Source organism: Sipha flava, unplaced genomic scaffold (genome assembly GCF_003268045.1).
Source record: "Sipha flava isolate LNK unplaced genomic scaffold, YSA_version1 67_pilon_pilon, whole genome shotgun sequence".
Classification (NCBI taxonomy): Eukaryota; Metazoa; Arthropoda; class Insecta; order Hemiptera; family Aphididae; genus Sipha; species Sipha flava.
This window is the reverse complement of record NW_020273607.1, coordinates 839,131-851,399: the sequence shown is the minus strand read 5'-3', so window position 1 is coordinate 851,399 and position 12,269 is coordinate 839,131. Positions and strand designations below refer to the sequence as shown.

At 32.4% G+C, this 12,269-nt stretch overlaps 1 pseudogene; it reads right to left on the bottom strand.

The window, feature by feature from the left end:
• The window catches only part of LOC112691810, a 26,827-nt pseudogene extending 15,179 nt beyond the window's left edge, over window positions 1–11,648 (bottom strand).
• Window positions 11,649–12,269: the final 621 nt, after the last annotated feature.

The window sequence follows — 12,269 nt, the reverse complement described above, 5'->3', positions numbered from 1 at the left end:
TTTTTTTTTTTTTTTTTTAATCTAACGCTAGGTCCGCTTAGAATCGAATTTTGCTGTAGGTCTTTTCTAGCACCTATATGTCTTTTGAAAGTTACGCTTGTGTTTTATTTGATTTTTTACCAAGTATGGACCCGAAAAAAAAGCCCGATTCAGTATTCACTGCCACGCGTAATTTGATTTCGTTATAAAATGATCCGCATCCGCGATTTGAGATGTGTATCTCACATATAATCGATTCCTTAAATACGGATTCAGGGGAAAGATCGCCCCCTTCATCCCCCCCTACCAAATACGCCCTCGGTGCTCTGTCTTAAGCTATGCGAGGAACACGGGGACCCTTTTAGTAGTGTCCGAAAAAAGATATCGCAATCTCGTTTTGTACGACGACTCTATCGGTCGTCGAACGTTATAGTAAATTTTACAGAATCGGAAATTGCAAGTCTTTTCTTTTTTTTCCGAACACATGTTATTTTTCATATCATTAAACTAGATTACAACGCTGAAAAATCTATCCGTAATAACAGACTATTATATTTTATATTTTAAATGTGGTTCAACAGACTATAATAACTGGAAAAAGTGGTCGGTCCTATCAATACGTTGCAGCTTAAAATGTTAAGTTATAATTTCTATTATTCGGGGTCTTCGGTCAAATGGCACATGTGTGTGCGTGTGTACCAACTCCAAGTATTCCTAGGGTAAAGACGGAACTGGTTACGTCATCTATACTAACGGTTTTCGAATTGATGAAAAATATCGTTGAAAATTTTGAATTTGTTTTATTCAAAACCACTCGTTTTGGAAGTTTCCAGTATATATGTTATTAGAAACGAAAACTTATCATAAATTTTCCTTATAGAAATCGAGTATAGAACGTAGATTATAAAATACTTATTGTGGTATAATAATAAGTGTAGAAATAAACTAAACGCCGCTCTAGATTTATGATTATATCTTGTATCATTTGAACCCGATTTAAAAAGATCTATGCAATAAATCCAAAGATCTCACTTATATTCATTGAACAAGTAAATTAATTCGTTTCGTTATTTATGTGTTTTATTACAATATATAAATATATATATATATATATATATATATTCATTATTATGTTACATTACATTATTGTTATTTAAATATATTTAAAGTGGCTATATGAAAAAAAAAATGTAAAAGTTATTTAACGAGGGATACAATCTAATCTATACGTTTGCCGTCAGAGCGACGGACGTGCGTAACCATCCGCCGTGCACGTGTTCTCGCGATACATCCTGTTCCAACGCTTTCCTAATTTATTTCTCGTCATCGTCCGGCATAACACCATAACTGATTGAAAATAAATCAATAATTTCTTCCTTGCGAATTTAAGACGAAAAAATGTTTAAAAAATGCAAAAGTTCTGTGCAGCGTGGGTAATAATGTTAATTTATTCGCGATTTTAATATTTTGACCACGAATTCTTTCATTGTCATTGTCGGAAGAAATTCCGGTTCAATTTATTACGAAAAATACAATATTGTTATGTAACTCGAATAATAATGAATTGAATCACTAGCAAGGTTAATAAGAAATTGAAAAAATATACCTGTTATCATCTCCGTTTAACATTAATATTAACCAGCGGTTAGTTAATGTCAATTTTATAAATATATTTTTAGATTAATAACATATACATAATAACAATTCATAATTCAATTGTATAAATAATTGCCTAATTTCTGACCTTCATTTTACTTCCTATAAATATTATTACAATTATTTTGAGTCACTCGGACTATATTTAATCAATATTTTTAACTGATTTTTCAAAATGAATATTTCTGGTTTAAATATTTGCGTGAACTTTAAACATTGATTTCGACTTCGATAATTTTTTAAATTGTTTGAATTGAATTTTTCCAGAGGAAACTGCGTAACATCAGCGAAAACTGATGCAAATAATTATAACTAAATTTTTGTACCGTTATGGATTAAATACAATATAATAATATCCGTGATATGGAATTACAACTAGGGTGATGCGATAGCGAAAGAGGTGAAAAGTGAACTGTACGTTTCGTATGTTCAAATCGATACATCAATTTCTAATGCGGTTATGATACGGCAGACAATTCGAATACATCCATTCATTTTTTATACTCGTATTACCTTCGAAAAATCCAGAAGGAAGTTTGAGTAGAATAATTCTATCCGAGAAGCGATTTGTGAGCATCGAAAAGTTGACGTCAAGTGCTAAGAAATATTGAGTGTATTCATCATTTTTCATCATTATTCCTTCTCCGTTGCTAATTTGTGTGTATTTCCGAGTTAATAAATCGTCAGTCGATAAATGTACGATTTTGTCTACACGTGTTTTTGGTACAAAACACAGGCTGCAATTGTATTTGTTTTTTTGAATTTCTGGAGTGTACGGAATGAAGTATTTCGTAAAAATAATCAAATTCGCACACGAACAAAATTTATTATCATGCATTGTACAATACCTATTGTTTTTTTTGCAAAATTATATTCTATGACTATATAATAATAACAATAATATATTATTGTAAATTTGTAACGACATAACAATTGATTCCACGTAAAACCGTCCGACCAGGAAATATAATGCGTCTTATTTCCTGTTGTATACCTTTTAATGACTGCGTGGTGATACAATAGTTTTTTTTTTTATTGTCGGTAATAGGTTTTCGGGTATTACGGCCATTAACCAAGGTACGAGACGGCTAGCGGCTAAAAATCTAACAAAAAGAAAACATGTGTTAAAAATCTTTTTAACATGGTGGCGCCAATAAACTGTACTCAGACATTTCAATGATATTTTGTCACTTTCATTAATATCCGTTTTTCCTCGTTTTTGAACGTTAAAAAGAGAAAGAACTAATAAACATTTTTTCGACATAGCATCGGTTTGGAGATAAAGAATTGTTCAAAATACGGTAATAAATAGAAAAACTAGTCTTGTTAAGGCATTATAACAACGATATACTATAATATACTAATCTATTGACGTTTTCGGTAAAACGAGTATCGTGCGGACATTTAATACACTAAAATTAAATCAATTTAATACGGATTTTTATTATAAACGATCGATGCTAAAGAAATACTTAAAAATGTATATTTTATACATACAAGCATACATCTTACGCAGTAAATAAATTATATTGTCTCAATAAAAATAAAAGTTAGTTTAAAAATTGTGGAAGAGTTATCAGTGTTGTTCGGGGCGAGTAGTAATAGTTGTTGCCGGTTCGTAAAACGAAAACAAGTTATCCAGAAGTTCTCATCGATAAAATCAGAAGAAATACGGTAAACGCATTATTATGTGACATATATTTTACAGATAATATTATACACAATGCTTTTTTATGTATTTTTTTATTTATCTGTTTTTCCCCCCTCCCCCGAGAAACTCTTACATTATTATATCATAATCTACATCATTATTTATATAAACCATTGTAATAATTCGTTGCGAGCTAAACAATTATTTCTATCGATACTGAACCAACTATATAATGTGATCGAAGTACTTAAAACTGCGTTAACTTTATACTCCAGAGTAAACGTGTGAATTTAATTAAAATCGCATTCGAAACTAATTGAGCGGAGCGCGTGAGTACGACAATAAAATTGATATTATTCTAACGTTAAAAATATCAAATATATATACGTCGTATATAAATGTCTGCAATTATTATTATTATCTTTTTTTTTTTACTAAGACTCCAATAATATAAATTAACAGCGACATTTTATGATTACTCGTGAGAGCAGCTATTCCAAAGACTTAAACGATTCGATTAAAACGCAAATTAATTTAATATTGAATTGGTTAATGTGCATGTGTACACGTACGATTGGCAATGCGTGCAAAGTATAGTCTTTCGTGTAGAATGCAGGGCCGTGTTTAGGAATTTGACACTACGGGGCAACAATAAAAAACGCTTCGTTATACCAAATACAAATTTCTGCGGCTGAAAAAGATTTTTCTGAAGAACAATTCGTCGCTAGTGTACACAAAAACATTATAAGTGCAATGTCAACATAAGGATAGATTTTTTGTAAATCTTTGGATCTGTCGACAGTACTCGACCATTATCGAGCATGTGTGTGTGTGTGTGTGTGTGTGTCACTAGATACCGTGATTGGCGATATATATATTTTTTTGAGATACACTTTTATTTTGTAAAAAAGTTTCACTTCAAAAATATTAGTTCATTAAATATTGAAAATACAAAAAAATTAGCCGCCCTCTCATATTCAGTCGCCCGGGGCAACAGCATCCTCTAGCTGCCCCCTAAATACGGCCCCGGTAGAATGTCACTCTTTTATTTTAAATAAATTTTGGTCTTCTTGCGCCATGTTTATTGGCAGACTTGGGTAGTATTCCGAATACAATATTCGGAATGCTCTATTCAGAATACTTTTTAAGTATTTCGAATACTTTTTAAATACTTTTTTTGAAAGTATTCAATAAAGTATTTTGAATACTTATAACGAGTATTCTGAATACTGTATTTCGAATACCGTTAAATCATCTCTTTTTTAAATGATTTTATTACTTCTCCATCGTATCTTGTATAAGCTAATATCAGGTATTTATTATTGTTGTAAACCATAAACTATAACAGTTATGTAATATAAAAATATAATAAAATAACATTTATTTAGTCTACAACTTTAAATATTTCTGTTGAGTGGACATCTATTATTTTTATAGTATGAAAATTAGAAGTATTTTCAAAGTATTCGGAATACTTTTGATGTATTCTAAATAATGTATTTGGAATACAATTTGTATAATATATTTGAATTTATATTCAAAATACTATTTTTTGTAAGTATTCGAGTATTTATTCTAAATACTTTTAAAAAGTATTTTACCCAAGTCTGTTTATTGGTTTCGTATTAGTATAGTATGCACTGATTGGATTTGATTTGTAATCGAATACACATTATATGTTTCTACATTGAACTCAAAGCGAACGCAAATCGATAATGGTCGATGTGTAGCAACTCATCGTGAGGACATAGTAAGATTTTGTGAACTCGCACATTTTGTGCACAAATGCGTCGCCGAAGAGACGATTACGGTTAGATTAGTTAATTGGTTTGTTTCAAATGAGATCCCTCGTTAAATGTACCGATAGATATTTTGCTGAATCATATTATATTTTACCTGAATGACGAAACTTCGCCACGACGGTGGTCCGTGCGCAGAGAGACTTCAAAGTCGAGTATAACCGTATATTCATGTACGGAGTGTACAGCATGACTTGACAAATAAAATAATTTTTGTTTTATTAAATATATGTATATTTCTTTAATTTTTTTATGAACATATTGATATTGCACTATAATTAAAGTAGTTATTACATTATTATTTTTTATTTTTTAACTTTGAACAGTACATTTTCTATTTATGTACATTTTCATTTACAGTTTCTGAAAATATCCATTTAAGAATTCTGAAAATCTGATTAATAGAGGTAAATTCGTTGACTTTTTGTGATATTTCTAAAATTGTGAACATTTTATTAAATGTTCATGTTATCATTATCACTTGTATATCGAATAATAGCTAAATGAATTGAATAATTACATTTTAGAAAAATCATAATAAATAAATTATTCAAATGTTATGAAAAATTTCAATATTTTCCTAAATGTCAGGTTTACGCTATGGATATTTGTTTTATACTTATATATAAATATATTGCAATAAAATAACATTTAAAATTTTATATTTCAAAATGAAAACGCATAAAAAAAATGTAAATCCGTTATTGTTGCAGTGCAGTATTATTAGTTAATATTATTAAAAAAAAAAAAATTAATTACTGTTGAATTAAACCAAAATAATTTTGATTTGCGAAAATCATGCTGGTAACAGGTTGATGATATATACGCTTAAACCGTAATAAATTGTATACACAAAAAAGAAAAGAATTGTAAACACGGTTTTCGAACAATTACAGGTCAACGGTACAACCAATGGCGCACACAGGATTTTTTTTCGGGGGGTCAAGGTAAAAATATAACACATTTTATAATTAACAAAATTATGCAAACCCTTAATATATTTTGACTTAAATTATAGCATTGATAATAGAATGGACTATTCTATAATCAATGATACTAGGTATTCAATACTAGCTCTTCATATTTCAAACTTGTAAAATTTGTAAATTTTAACCTAGACATCTGAGAAAATTTCAGGGGGTTACAACCAACCTCCTGTATTCCTCTATTTTCTTTATTACCTACAGAATATGGTTTTACACGATAAACGATAGTCCGTAAATATCCAGACCATTCTTGCATACCAACAAAATAAAACAGAAATTATAAAAATCAAACATAAAAATGTACAGTTTATTTTTACGTCTAGTGTGATTTGATTACGTTCAAGGGGTGCTTAAGTTTCCAAGTTCCTCCTCAATATCCGTCTACGGAGAGATTTCTGCGCCATCCAGGGCGATATCGGTTACCGTACGTGCGTGTAGGTTACGCGATATTGGTTTCCGCCGGGCGCACCCGTCCGCCACGGCAAGTACCAGGCCTGATGAGAAGAGTGGGAAAGGGATAATCCCCCTCTGGACCCGGAAATTAGGGACTACAAATTGTTAAAAATTAAACATAATTAATGATAAGAATTTAATGAATGCTGCAGAAAAAATTAAGATAAACCTTAAGATATACCCCCGGGCTCGGATTTCACTCTCCACGGCCCTGACTAGTACGGTCATTGTTCGGAAATGCCATGCATATTGGCGAGAAAAATCGTGGGCCTGTTCGACGAGAAGAGCGTGCGATTGCTCACGACCGGTGTTCGGTTTCAGGTGGTGAATCAGCGATGCGTGAACAAAAAAAAAACAATTTGTCCGCAACAACGAGAATGTGTCCAACTGGTGGACATTATTTATTCGCTTTGAACGTTTTTACGCAACAACAACGATGAAAAAATACAACTTTTTTCTTTCTAACCAAAATATTTAAATCGTCAAATGTTGAACACCGGTCCTTCATTGTACGTACAACGGATATATAAAGCGCGTGTTTTTCATAGATCACTCAAAGTGGACTCAAATGCACGGGTGAAATTGTTCGCGTTTCATTTCCATAAAACCGTAAGCAAAACATGCGTGTAACAATGCTTCGGACGAACGGGATCCAGGGCAGTGTTTAAGATTTCTCCATCAGGGGGCAACAACATTTTGCCACCCTTCAACCATGAAGTGTAAAACCGAAAATAGGTATCTCCAATTATTCATTGAAACACCGCTCGCAATTCGTTTTCCCCATTTCAGTAAACTATTAATCAATATTCGTAATTAATATCAAATCCAAAGTAATAACCGAGTTATAATTACGTAAGTAATGTACTGATGGCGGTACTCTTTAATAATTTAATACCTTTCGGTCAGAACCTTCTCTTCCCATAAAAATCAAGATTAAATCAATACCTATACCACAATAAAATACCATGTCAACAAATACTCTCAAATAGGTATACATTTTGTACGCTATTAAATAATAGAAATAATTTTATAGTACAAAGTTTATTTTTGATATAATTTTATTACACTGATAATGCGGAAAAAATTGATTTAGTTTTGTTTAGAATCACCGTAAAAATATTGCCACCCACTTAAATATTTAAGGATGGGGGACTTTTGCCTCGCCAAACACCCCTTAAATACGTGTCTGACGGCACTTGAAAATGCGTTACGGAAATGTGAGCGCAAGTACGAGATTGTGAAACACGGGTAATCATATCAGTAAAACTCAACGACGGTATCACTTGAATGGTATTTTTATGCGTATACATATGCCAGACAGTTATTCAAGTCTACTACGTACTGCGTATAAAATAATATCGTCGTGTGCGCGCGCGTTAACCGCATACGCGTTTAATAAACTACTTGATATTACGTACAAGTGATATATTTTAATTATAACAACTGTATTAAGCACGGTTTATTTATACGTCCGTATCACACGTGTATAATACGTTGAACATAAAACCGTTCGGAATTATTCGAGTATAAAAGATCGTAAACGGAACATTTTATATTTCTTATGGTTATGTCCTGGTTAATACCTGTTAAATACACATTGCAGTGGTACGTGCGTATATTATGTAACAACACGATGTTATTATCATACGTACGTCGGTGTTTGTGTACGTAAAGCGAAAACCGCATTATAGTTTTTATTTTTATTATTGCTCGACGTAACGATAGTTTAATGTTTTGATTAATACATACGTCTGTGATGCTGCGACGCGATTATTATTCAAATTTTTTTCTACGGAAACACTGCTGGCCCGAAGCGAATATCCATGGGTACACACCACGTACCCCGAACGACGATGATATTGTATTTCGAAATCTGTATATAATCGCACGAGTTTGCGATAGTAGTTACGGTTGACTATTCTGTTTATTAACTTTAAAACATTTCAATCGTTGTCGCTACAGTTTTTGTGTGTCCCGTCCCGTATGGCGGACTTACGAAAACGTATTATTGAAATGTCGGTTTCAATTCAAAACAACGATTCATGCTTGCAACGTCTGTAATGGATGGCAGTCAAAATTCAACACTATCCCGTACGACAGATGTGCGCAAACACATCTCATTACCGGGGAAGAGGACTCGTAGCATTTGCATATTTATTCTGCACAATCACAGAAACAGCAGAATACGAAACGATTACGTTTCACGCTTTCCACAATGCTAGTCTTGGCATTTTATTTTGCATATAAATGTATATTTCGAGTTTTTTTTTTTGTTTTAAGGGCATATTTCTTCCATTTTATACTTATAGGTGTACATTTCAAATAATTTATTATTTCATCTTAATCAAAGTCTTCGCGTACTTTTCTACCGAAGTTCTTATTTCGTCTAATATCCGATCGAAATACTATTGAATTAATTTTGATCGTATTATACATCATTATTATTTGTAATAATAGTATTATAATTGTTGAATGTTCACAGACCCACGTTTTTCCTGGTAATACGTCTCCAGGATCGGCAATTAGATTAATTTTATTTATAAGCAGTAAACACGTAGCTTATACGTTTTCGGACGATAATATATATTCCATAAATGATATCAAAAAATTTCATTGCATCAACTTTTATCGGTGTTCGTAAGCACTTTAATACTATAGTAATAGTCTTAGCTCCGCAGTCTGTGTATGTGCATCCATCCCGTCATCCGTGTCAACTTTACGTTTTTGTGTACTGTTATAACACTTAACAGTCGGTTAAAGAATTATCCATCGGAATTTGATGTCGATGTGTTGTCGACAGACGGTTAAGTCCTAAACTTTTCCTATATATTGTGATGTTAAAGTAGGATGTGAAAAAAATTTAATGTTACGCGATATTTAAATGTTTTTTACATTTTATATATAAGAAATCACTTTAAAAAAATATAAGAGCATAATTTTAGTGCATATTACAGGATTATTAAGTGCACAAGTACTAGCATACTTAGTGTTTTTTTGGAGCTACAAGTCCTCTGCCTTACTCGTTACATTTGACGTCTCTTTGACGTTTTACAATATTACGTGAAAAAACCGAAGTACATTGATATAGCCAGTCATCATTTCGGCTACGCAAGAATAAATATTTAAAGTGTGGCTGCGTAATATTATTCTTGTAGATCGAATCTGATATATCGGCTGTATAGTAAAAGTATTGTTTAAGTGTATCACATTAATTTTTAGCAAAAAATTAAGAATTGTACCTCGTACATCGACACGGTTTCTATGACAAATTGTAGATATTTTACTATTTTAACTGAGAGCAAATACTATTTCTATGAAAAAAGAAAAATGTTAGGACGAAAAAATAGTGTACAATCGTCGTGTATTGGAATGATAATGACTTTTATTTATTTGTATTCTATTAATTGACACATACATTGATGGGGTATTATTAAAATAAACAAAAAATAATGAATAAAAATAGCCAAATAAAATATTTTCTCGCTTACCAAAAAACGAAAAAATTGTATACCTACGTCCAAATAGCTCAAAGCCCAAAACTGTTTATACCCTCATAAGCATGATTTTCGAATCTTTTCCTTGTGCGCCAATTCATAGGTATAAGTACATTCTTTCAAAATGTTATGTAAACGGTTTTAGCTGGACCGGAGTCAGTCCATGAACGAGTGGTTTTTGAACTATTTATAAATGTACAATAATAATAATAACAGAACGCAACGACCAGAGTATTTAATACATTTTTTTTTTTTAGTTCGTGTAGCACAGTAACAACGTGGACCACGGAGCCAGAGTGCGAATACTCGAAATCGGTCCGTTTCGAACATTGCAGTGCACTTAACGGTAAACACGATACGGTTCGAATGTGATCGATACTTTTGTGTTGCTTACGATGATCGTGTTAAACGTTAAGTCAGCTGAGGGAAAAAACAAACGCGCAAGCGAGTCGCAAAATTACGCGACTCTCATCTGGCCAGACGTCATGAGCTAATAGAAATACCAATGCAACGCACGATGATATGGTCCGGACGATGGTGAGTTATCTTAGCGATTGCTTCTGTAGTCTGATTTATTTTTTAACGTTTTCGTTGCGAATTAGTTCTTTCGAACCGAGTTTGAATAGACATCGTAACATTTTTTTTTTTTCATACCGCAACATATCTATCAGCGTTCAAAACACGTAACGAGTAAAGTAGTTTTATAAAATATTTACAGCTAACACCGAGCTATCGGCAACCACTTTTTCACGGGTAAGCCGTAAAGGGGGTAATCGCGCAGAGGTATCGGAGCACATTAGGTCCACGGTTTACGAGTATACTGTTCGAGTATTGGCTGCGCAGTATATTATTTCGAGGTATCACACGTCGGCGGCGTGTTATAGATTTTTTCTGGGGCAGGGGGGAGAAGTATAATCGTCAACTGACTATCGTAACAAAATTTTTTCGTACCCCTAGTTGTAACTTGGTTCAATAAGAATAAATTAAACAAAGATTAGATACTTACTTCTGTCACACCGTTAAAAATCTGAAACATTCGCAGTGCTCAAAATAGTAATATTTTAATTGAAAAATATTTGAAGAAAAAAAAAATTAGATCGAGGAAAGGAATCTGTTCCCCAACCAGTCGATAAAGTACACCACCGTAATTCATGTAGACTATGCCGATTTCTCCAACCACTTTTTCCTTGGTATTCTATGAATCCTTGTGCCGACTTTAACCGTCCGATATGATGTGTGTAGTGACGGGCACTGACGGGTCTGAATTAAAGAAAAAATTTGAATTGCCCCCCCCCCCCCACTAGAAGTAAGTCTAAATACGCCCTAGGTTGTACGTAAATCTAGGTGTTCGAACGTTGGGCACAATTGATGTTCGTTTTTTGGCCGCGGACAGAAACAACGCGCCCAAGCAATGAAAACCGTTCCGAATTTCATCTCTACCCTGGTAGATAATAGTTCAGATTCATCGAAGTCGTTATGGGAACATTAAGTCGAGAGGATTTGAAATAGTTTACGGGTCATGTACACGGTTTAACGTAGACGTGTTTCGGTGATTGTATAACTCGACCCGTAATCGTGTACGGCCGCGTCGAGTAATTACCTTAATCGCAATGACATCATCGGACGACATTTCGGTAGTAGAATTCCGAACCGAGGAGCTGCTCCGCGTCGCATTATGATTCGATAAAGATTTCAGGTTTTTAAAAAAAAAAAAAAAATGAAAAACTGAAGATTAATACAAGCGATTAACTGCGGATAGATTGTTGTCGTAAAAGAATAATTATCATACTAACAAAAATAACTATACGCTATAAAATAACATTTCTTTATGGTCGTAGTAAACATTTTTATTTTTAATTATTCATTTCTATTATGCATTTATAATAGACTTTATAGACTTCTTATTTTATGACTATAAGAATAAAGTGTACAGTTCTCATAGCGTGTCAACTTTTAAATTCCTATAAAAATATTATTTACGACTGTATTATACATTGAATATTGTGAAAAAAAAATGTACTTAACTAGTTTGATCGATATTAATGGGACTTGTTTAGTGTTAGTTGAGTAAATTAAAAAATAAAAAAATACAAAAAATTATCGTTATTCTTGAAATAATTTTGAATCGAACTGTCGATTATTAAAGGTCATTATAAAGAATCCAAACAGAATTGTATTAATCTTAAAAACGAGCTATAAAAATAAACGGTTGAATATATTATTTTTTTTTTCAATTAAATAATGCACGTGA